General features: G+C 36.0%; 1 long non-coding RNA gene across 1 annotated transcript in view; it reads right to left on the minus strand.

Annotated features, from left to right (window-relative positions):
* Window positions 1–7,324: 7,324 nt before the first annotated feature.
* Window positions 7,325–8,760, minus strand: part of LOC128249585 (uncharacterized) — a 14,507-nt gene continuing 13,071 nt past the window's right edge. The window contains exon 4 of the long non-coding RNA XR_016244762.1: window positions 7,325–7,544. This is a non-coding gene — a long non-coding RNA (uncharacterized LOC128249585). The remainder of the gene's footprint in view (window positions 7,545–8,760) is intronic.

An 8,760-nucleotide genomic window follows, 5' to 3' on the forward strand; every position in this document is an offset into this window, starting at 1 on the left:
GAACAAAGTTTAAAATTAAAACCAATTTCTCTTGTTCCTCTGGTAACCTCATTTATGTCCTCACTTGCGCAGGTTGCCAAAACTTCTATATCGGACAGACGAGCCTCCCATTGCGTAGAAGAGTAGCTGTCCATAAGGAACAAATAAACCTCCCTCAATACCACCAAATTCCACTCAGTGGCCACATAGACTCTTGCGCCAGAAACAAAAACCCTAAATTCATTATATTCCCTTTCTATCAATGTAAAGACAGAATCTCCACACAAGAAAGAATCAACAAGGAGAATCTTTTCATAGAGAAATTACAACCATTTCTTAACACACACACCCCTCAGTGACCTTATTTCTCTATGAACAGACACAAACTTCCTGTTGAAAAAGAGTTCATGACTCCAACTAAAAACACTTGTCTCCCCTTACACACACTTCCTGTTTTGACACCACATTTCCTGCTTAACACAAACTTTTAACCCTTTTTTTTAAACCTAACAAAACTCTCAACTCTCATGCATCCTTATTTTTCCTACCAGTTTATACATGAACTACTATTGAACTACAAAAGCTCAAAGACAATATAATGTATGGGTATATTTATTTTTTTATATATTATTGTTTTATATATTATTTTCTTCATTTTGTACTTCTTTGTAAAAAAACATTTTCATTCTCCTTCTTCTTGATAATTTGCTTTTCGCAATGAAAACCGGTTAGAAGAAATCTTTATTAAAATATGCTTCCAGTTTAGCATTCTGGCTTTTTTTTTCATTTTCCTATATATATATATATATATATATATATATATATATATATATATATATATATATATATATATATATATATATATATATATATACATATATACATATATAGCTAACTTGTGTCTAGAGTTAATTATTCCCATTCTACAGTTGATGATTCCCAAGAAGTTTGAAAAGGTGCTATTTCTGGTTACCAAGACCACATGAAAAAAAAAAGAAAAATTAAGGATTTTATTTTGTATAAAAAAGAAGGAAAAAATTAAAAGATGTGTAAGTTATGAATTTATATATACAAGATCTTCAAATCTGTCTGAAAAGTGATTCTCTCCCCTTTGCCAGAGACAAAAAATTAATCTGTATCTATTAAAGGCAGGATGTGTATGCATGTGTGTGTGTGTGTGCGTGTGTGTGTGTGCGTGTGTGTTCATGAATGTAGTTTATGCATGTCCACAAATTAGCATGCATGTTGCTCCAATTTCAGGAGGACATTGGTCATGACCATGGCTGTGTTTTTGTCAACTTATTTATCCCAAGGCACTCGCGGATAGCGGTAATAATCAATTTTCAACCATAACTTTTACCAATTTCCCCATCGGTGAAATCCTTAAGTTTGCTAACATGAGTTAAGTCCCCTGTCTAGCAAAGGGCAAATTTTTATAGTAAAGATTGTTTGCCAACATAACATGGCAACATTCATCTTAGACCGGGTCTGCCATGTTATGTTGGCAAACAATCTTTACTACAAAGTACTGTTGCTGAATATCTCTCGTTGTGAGATTTAAAATTAGGAATTTTCTAAGGTACATTTTTAGATTAACACCTGCACGATTTTCACTAAGAAAAAAAAAAACTTGGATTTTTTGCATGGAATCAAGTACCCTGATCTCCTAATATACTGCAAATCCCTCATTTTGGTTCAGAAAAAAGTAGGGTAGGGTGAGAGAGGGAACTCCCACCCATCCCGGAATCATTGGGAATTTTTTATTGTTGAATGAATTCCTGTGACCTGCTGATATGCTACAAAACCCTTTTTGGAGTCCGAAAAACAGGGTGGGGTGAGGTGGAAGCCTCGGAAATTTTACCTACTCCCAACATTTTACAGAAATAAATTTTCCAGAGTGTGAATTACATGGTTCGTTATTAATATATTTCTATATATATATATAGATATATAGTAGAGAATGTGACATTTATTTTGGGTGTGTGTGTTATTTCTTTACTACCCACAAGGGGCTACACACAGAGGAGACAAACAAAGACAGACAAACGGATTAAGTCGATTATATCGACCCCAGTGCGTAACTGGTACTTATTTAATCGACCCCGAAAGGATGAAAGGCAAAGTCGACCTCGGCGGAAAATGTGTGTGTATATATATATATATATATATATATATATATATATATATATATATATATATATATATATATATATATACACACATATATAGATACATAAAATAGCATACAAACCTTTGATGCAACCTTTTCCAATGCAGATCATCGATGCAGATCTCCGAGGCAACCTTTTCCAATACATATCTTCGATACAGCCTTGACTGATATTATCCCTAAGAGGGGTTAGGACTAGATCAGGATTAGTCGCTGCCTTTTAGAAGCTCCTGAGCCCCCTTTCGCTAGGTTAGCTTAGGCTTAGGTTAAGGCTTAGTAGTGATCTGAACATAACCTCTTCTGACACAGAGGATCGGGAGCCCTTTTGGGCATTCTATTTTCCTTGCCGAAAGGGCTCCCAACCCATGGGCCAAGGGAGGTTAGATGATGGAGGTGGTGGTTTTGAAAGGGCCAGCATGTTCAACCTGATCACCTCTGCTGTTCAAATTCCCAACCCATGTGTTCCCATCCTGACACTGATTCTGCAGAACTGTGTTGGGTGTGAAAACTAACTTTAAAGTATAAATATAGATTTTTTGAATCAACAATGTTGTGTTTGGTTTAGGTTTATTTGGGGTGAAAAATCAATGAACTGATTCCTTTTGGGGTTTTCCATTCAATCAGGATGAAAAATCAATAAAGCGATTCCTTATAGGATTTCCTACTAAAATTGGCTACACCCCATTTTCAGCCATAACTTTTACCAATTTTCACATATTTTATTCAAGCTTGATGGCAGTGTTATTTAGGATCTTTGAATGCTTTAAGTTCTCCAAAACAAAAACAATCAATGAGTGGAAAAATTGATAAACTGATTCCTTATGGGATTTCCCAATCAAATTGTCTGCAACCCATTTTCAGCCAAACGTTCACCAATTTCAACGGATTTTGCTCAAATTTCACATGAGTGTTACTTAGTTTGGTTTGAAACAAAGCACTTAATTAGCTTAATAATCCTAAGTTAATCCCGGACAATGCCAGGCTATACTGCTCGTATATATATATATATATATATATATATATATATATATATATATATATATATACACATATATATATAGGGGCTGGAGTGGCTGTGTGGTAAGTAGCTTGCTTACCAACCACATGGTTCCGGGTTTATTCCTACTGCGTGGCACCTTGGACAAGTGTCTTCTACTATAGCCTCGGGCCGACCAAAGCCTTGTGAGTGGATTTAGTAGACAGAAACTGAAAGAAGCCTGTCGTATATATGTATATGTATATATATATATATATGTGTGTGTGTGTGTGTGTGTGTGTGTGTGTGTGTGTGTGTGTGTGTGTGTATGAGTTTGTGTGTTTGTGTTTGTTTCCCCAGCATCGCTTGACAACCGATGGTGGTGTGTTTACGTCCCCATAACTTAGTGGTTCGGCAAAAGAGACCGATAGAATAAGTACTAGGCATCCAAAGAATAAGTCCTGGGGTCGATTTACTCGACTAAAGGCGGTGCTCCAGCATGGCCGCAGTCAAATGACTGAAACAAGTAAAAGAGTAAAAAGAGAGCAAAGAGTATATGTGTGTGTGTGTGTGTGTGTGTCTGTGTGTCTATATATATATAAACTTACTTGGAAATGGATGCATTGCGTTTAATCAAATAATATAATATAAATGTATATATATGCATATATATATATATATATGTTGTTGTACTTGGGGATGGTCATATTGCCAGTTTAGCCAATAAAAACACACGCACTGTATATTTGGTGTTAATTTGCTTCAGCTTTATATTACATTAATCTTAATCTTATTTCGGCCAGAGTTCTTTCGTCACACTTCTGTGACCTCATCAGTGGTCCTTTGTTTCCTTCTTTCTTATGTGTGTCTCACCTTGCTAACTATCAGCCATTTTGTATTTTATATTCCTATTGTATGTGTCTATGCATGCGTGTCCTTCAATGTGTCTGTGTCTTTTGTAAGTGCATGTGTGTATGGGGAGTGTCTGTATCACCTATATTCTCTGTTAATACGTGTTCGTTTGTATTTGTTTTTATTTATTTATTTGTTCATGTGTGTGTGTTTTTTGTTTTTTGTTTTTTTGTGTTTAATTAAATTTTGTTAACGTATGTAGTATTTAATTCCATTTGTTTATCTATGTATTCTATTATACTTTGTTCATATTATTATTGGTTTATGGGTAACATGTTGTCACATGCTGTGGTTTGTGGTTTGTTAGTGGTGTGTGTTAGTGTTCCATTCTAGTTTCCTATTCAGGCTAGGTTTCTCTTCTATTATGTGTGTAGCTTCAGTAATTTGTCTAAATGCTGCATCACTGCTATGTGTAGATAAGATTTTAATTTCTATGTTGTTGATTGAGCCTCTATGTTCTTGCTCAGCGTGCTGGTACAGAACTGATGAGTTCTTCCCTTCCTTAAGTTCCCTCCAACATTCGTTTGCCCGCTCCCCTATGCTCCTTGCTGTTCGCCTACATATGTCATTGTCTTATTTCTGCATCGTCCCTCTGTACATCTTATACTATAGACCACATTTCTGGTTTTGCAGTTCGTTTGTGGGCTAAATCTACATACGATACAGTTCCTATCAGTGTAGGGGGTTCTACTGAAAGGCTATGTTCTACTGATAAGGGATTTAATAGGGTTGCCTGGCCTTTCAACAACCTTAATTCTTAGCTTAAGTTTGTCTAGGGTCCTTCTAAAGCGGTACGCCAGTTCGCCTCTAGGGGTGGTGTCGACGAACATGACGCTCTGGTACTTGTGGCTATCATACCATGAGCTTGCCTTCCCTATTTTCTTCTTAGTCCTTTCTATGGTGTTCCATGATTTGCTCCTATAGAGTGGGCAAATCCCATTCCTATCGTTGCGTTTGATTGTTTCAAACTTTTTCATAGCTCCTTTGTATACCCTGATCCTTTCTTTATGGCTGTAACCTGAGAACTGCATGCGGTGGACGAAATGTTGTATATGTCTCTTTAATTCTGTAGGGTCGCACATGCAGGAGACATTTCGCATTACTCTGACGAGGTCTGCCATCAATATGTTGAATTTGGCATTTGTCCGCAATAGCCGAGTTCCAGTGGATCAGGTATTTGGAGGCCATAGGTTTTGTATAGTGTGAATGGAGGATTCTGGTTTTATTGTTCTTAGTTTCTAGCCAGAGTTCAGTATCTAATACAGGTAATCTATGGTTAGGGTGTTTAGTAGGGTAGTCTATCGTAACTTTAATACTCTGGTGGATGGAGTTAGCTATTTGCTGGATGCTCTCCGTAGTCTTAGTTTCTATTTCTATTTCAGGGGTACTCTCTTGTGGGGGTGTCTTTACCACTAAGTTGATATCATCGACATATCGAGAGTACACATTCACGAGTATGGAGTTCTGTGTCAGGCGTTCCTTAAGCCTTCTGTCCCACCATACCATGAACAGATTGGCCACATCTCCGGCGATACTAACACCGATGGCTGCCCCCTCGTCCTGGGCATATAATTTGTTGTTAAATTTAAAGGTGTGGCCTTTTAGGGTGACCTTTATACTAGCTCCTAGTGCATGTGCGATCATTTTCTTTACCTGGTGGATATTAATGGGGGTCCGTATGGCTCTGGTCCATCCACTCCATCTCTCTATAGGGGTCTTCCTAGCCATAGAGGTAATTGTGGGTGGTCTACCTCTTAGAAGTCTACTAGGGCAGAAATCTCTAAGGTCGTATCTATCTAGATATACATCGTCATATGTCAATCTACGTAGGAGGCCCAGTTCTTCTGTGTTGACTATTTGGAACTCTACTTCGCTCTCGTTGATCATCTCCACGCACTTTTCCACTGCAAAATCCACGTCGATAGATGGGTATAGTGATACCACATCCATGCTACCCACTATACACCCTGTCAGGTTGCAAGTGTTGTTGCAGTCGTTGATCCTGCTGAGGAGATCTTCTGTGCTGTCACAGACATCAGGTGACATCTGGATTATGGGGCGTATGATCATTGAGAGGAAGTAGGAAATCCTGTAGTTACTAGCGACATTCGCTCCACAGACTGGTCTTGTTGGTGGTCCCACTACAGGATTAGTTGTTAGTTTGTGGTCCTTACGGAGCCCATACAGCGTTGGGATATCATTGTTCCAGGCTTGGCAGTTGTTGGCTGTGCGCTTCTGGGGTCTAAGAACAATTGTCCACATCATCATGTGGGCATTGAGGACTTTTTCTCTTTCCTCATGCGCCTATATATACATATATATATATATATATATATATATAATTATGTGTATTTCTTCTATCTTAATGAATAAAAATTCTTCTGATAGAATAAATGGGTTAATAGAAACCAATGTAGCAAAGAACACAAAATAACTGTGGTTTAGTTCCTGTTTTTAAGGCAGGAACTCCTTGAAATTTTGGGTATTTGAGTATATTTAAGAATTTAAGGATTGGAGAAAACGCATGTTATAATTGCATACTTTATTCCTACATATGTTTCAAAGGATTACAACCTGTGTGATCCATAGGGATCTTTGATATTAAAATTGTAACCTTCTCATCAGGGAAAGCATGGGAATCATCTTAAACGTAAGACATTATGACCGATTATGAAAACAATAGATGGATAAGGTTATGACTTGATTCATTTGAAAAAAAACGTTAGGGAGTTGGACGCTGCGGGATAGTGGGTTGGACAACACATACCAATCAATGTGTGAGAGCGTACATGCATACATTAATACACATACACAAACACACACATATACATGCATACTGATACACACACACACACACACACACACACACACACACACACACACATATATATATATACACACACACTCATACGTCCACATTTATACATATACACATATGTACCCATGCATATATAAATATACACATGTGTGCGTGTCCCCATATACACATATGTATCCATCTACATATACACACATGTATAAATAGAAATAGATTCATGCACATACACATAGCTATACATCTACGCCTATTACCTAATCAAATAAACAGATTCGCATATACATATACATACATGAATACATACGCAAACACACGCATGCACATACATACATACATACAAATACATATACATATACATATATATATATATATATATATATATATATATATATATATATATATATACATATATATATATGTGTATATCTATATATATATATATATATATATATATATATATGTTGTTGTACTTGGGGATGGTCATATTGCTAGTTTTGCCAATAAAAACACATGCACTGTATATTTGGTGTTATTTTGCTTCAGCTTTATATTACATTATATTACATTAATCCTATTTCGGCCAGAGTTCTTTCGTCACACTTCTGTGACCTCATCAGTGGTCCTTTGCTTTCTTCTTTCTTCTGCGTGTCTCACCTTGCTAACTATCAGCCGTTTTGTATTTTGTATTCCTATTGTATATATATATATATATATGTATATTTACACATGCATATATGGGCACAGGACGTCACCAAAAGTAAACATGAAATATGAAAACAAATGAGTTCAATATGCAAACAACAAGAGAAACAAATGGAAGACAGGACAAACAGCATAAAGAACGACCTTTCATTAGTTGTCGGCTGTTTATTTACTCCTCATTTCGAGCATTGAATGACAATATGAGTCTTCGAAGACAGTTGCTCCCATAAATACCAAAATAAAATTTGGGATTTATGGAGGGTGAAAGTTGGGAACAAAAGCAGGACAGTGGAGACATACAAGGAAACCAAATGAAAACAAACTTGAAGGGTTGTTAGACCAGAACGAGGGTAAAATAGTGAACGCTGGAGAAATATTTTCTTTGACAAGAGGAAAGATAGAATAGAGAGATTGGATATGCCCAGTCCTTAGGACAGTCCTGAAAGAAAAGAAAGATTATGTGAGGAAAATAAAGATGGATGATGGTCACATGTGAGCAATGAGAGAAAGAAAATGAGAAATGGAGAGAGAGAGAGTGACAAATAGAGAACAATGAAGGGGAGAGAAAGGGAATTAGAGAAAAGAATGAGAGAGAAAATGATAGGGGGAGAGAACTGTATAGAGTAGAGTCACATCAAAAATATTAAGATAAACTTACTTGGAAATGGATGTGTGGCATTCAATCATATAATAATATAAATTATATATATATATATATATACACAAACACAGACATTTATAGCTTCTAAATTTGTTTATGGGGAAAACGTTTTGAATATGCAAATAAAGCTCCTATTCTATTATACTGGCTACAGTTTAATAATGTTGACTGGTGAACCAGTTTTTTGAGGTTGCACCAACCTGTACTGATATAACGTAGGATAAATACAGTAATAACAAGAATAATCTTTGGGTTAAGATATCTATAAATTCCATCCAAGGATTATTGTTATTATTACTATATATATATATATATATACGGTTTACTCCTCAAGAATCACCATGTGTGTATGTATATATATATATATATATATATATATATATATATACATACACACACACATATATATACACACACACATACATATACACACACACACACACATACACACATATATATATATATGAATATGAAACAGAAGCAGCGCTAGCATAACAAACATTATCAACCACATATACTTAATGTATGCATGTTTGCATATA

Source organism: Octopus bimaculoides, chromosome Z (genome assembly GCF_046866305.1).
Source record: "Octopus bimaculoides isolate indiv1 chromosome Z, ASM4686630v1, whole genome shotgun sequence".
Classification (NCBI taxonomy): domain Eukaryota; kingdom Metazoa; phylum Mollusca; class Cephalopoda; order Octopoda; family Octopodidae; genus Octopus; species Octopus bimaculoides.